The sequence below is a fragment of the Athalia rosae genome, chromosome 8, assembly GCF_917208135.1.
Source record: "Athalia rosae chromosome 8, iyAthRosa1.1, whole genome shotgun sequence".
Classification (NCBI taxonomy): domain Eukaryota; kingdom Metazoa; phylum Arthropoda; class Insecta; order Hymenoptera; family Athaliidae; genus Athalia; species Athalia rosae.
Genome location: NC_064033.1, coordinates 7798736 through 7800738, shown reverse-complemented (window position 1 = coordinate 7800738; position 2003 = coordinate 7798736). Strand labels below are relative to the sequence as shown.

General features: G+C 36.1%; 1 pseudogene; it reads left to right on the top strand.

The window, feature by feature from the left end:
* The first annotated feature begins 256 nt into the window (after positions 1-256).
* Positions 257-970, top strand: LOC112694992 (annotated as a pseudogene).
* The last annotated feature ends 1033 nt before the right edge of the window (positions 971-2003 follow it).

Genomic DNA, 2003 nt, shown 5'->3' with positions numbered 1-2003 from the left:
TTGGGGATGGTGATACTAAGACTTTCAAGGGTATACTTGACATAGATCCTTATGATGGTAATCCAATTGTTGAAAAAGAAGAATGTGTAGGACATATACAAAAAAAATGGGTGTAAGATTACGGAAAGCAAAAAATGAAAATGAAGGAAAAGGGATTGGCGGAAAAGGTTCAGGAAAATTAACCAATAAAGTGATAAATAAATTATCTTTATATTATGGATGAGCGATTCGCCGGCATCCGGATTCTATAGAGGACATGAGAAATGCAATTTGGGCAACCTTCTATCATAAGAGTTCTACAAATGAAAATCTACAACATTCATATTGCCCACCTGGTCCAGAAAGCTGGTGTAAATGGCAAAAAGCTGCACATGAAGGTACATCTGAAGAGTTTGACCACGAAAACCCGCCTCTGTTGGATAATATATTAGAAATTATAAAGCCGATCTACGAGAGTTTATCGTCACAGGATTTACTGGTTCGGTGCTTAGGTTCTGAGACCCAGAATAACAATGAGTCCCTGGACTCATTAATTTGGACTTTTACGCCAAAACATATACATGCCGGCTTACGTGGATAGAAATTGCAACTTTCATCGCAGTTTCCATATTTAATGAAGGCTTCATTCCTATTTTAAAAATAATGTCTCTTATGGGGATGGACATTGGTTCTGAAGCTCATGCGTTCGCCACCAATCGAGATAGTGCCCGGATTAGTCATTCTGAAATCCGAACTCTTCGGAGGCGTGGGTTCGAATCCCATCGCTGCCACCAATTTGTTACGTCATTGGTGTGTTTGAAAAAATTTATTATTTATTTTGTAACGATATTAATCAGTCTTCAAAATTACCGGTATATATTGAGACCTGGACTGTGTGGTCACTGGTCAAAATAAAGACTATAGTATCGAAAGGCGGAAGGACGAAAAGGATTTGATACTCTTGGGAGGAGGATTGAGCGGAGAGGACTAGGTAGACAATCCTCTGATTTATTTTGAGACATTTGTGAACACGTGCACAGTTTGAATCTGGTCCGACCCTGTAGTCTGCAACAGATGGGTGCAATTGATGCATATAAATCAACCTATAAACAATAAATATAAAACGAATAATATTTCAAATATCATAACTAAACAATGGAAGTGACAGAAGATAATTAGCTCATCGCCTTTTGTTACGAGTGTTAATACTGGAGTCTCCATTCAAATTCGATCTACGTGCCTGAAAAGTAGAACGAAACTGTAAGGTAACGAAAGGAGTTTAACAAGGAGTAACATCCCCAAGAGACACGATTATTTTATTCATACGATTTTATATCAATGCCCAGTCGATCTTTTTCTTTATAAGGACAAAGGGTTATATGACTTACCTGCGACGGTTTTTATTTTATTTATTTATGTATGAATGAGGTATGAATGCGTGAGCTTATTAAACTGGCCTTCTTCGATAATTTATAATAAATTGATTTGTTTTTCGATCGATGAGTTATAATAAATATTATTACTATCATTATTATTATATTGATTATTATTATGAGAAAATAACACTGAAATAAATTTAATGTCACATTGGCGCCCGAACACGGACATGAATTATTATTGAATTGAATGAAAGGAGAGTGTGTGTATGAAATTATTATAATCTTAAGCTATATATGGGTAAGGTGACTCATAGCCCTGTTGTTACGAGGTCAGCAGCAAAAACAAGTACTGTACAGCCTAATTCGACAACAACTAAACATAAGAGACAAAAAATGACGAATATGGCCGAGGAGATGGGAGCACAATTGAAACAGCTTAGAGAGGAAAGAGAGCAACTTATAAGAGAAAGAGAAGAAATACAAGAACAAAGGAGCGAATTACAGAGAGAGAAACAAATGAGGCAAGCTCAGGAGAATATTCAATATGCAGCACCAATCAAACAAACGCGGTAACAAATACTTTATTAGGAGGTTTAATCAATCATTTCCAACGCATGCAATTAGATTTAAAAGTTCCGAAGTTTT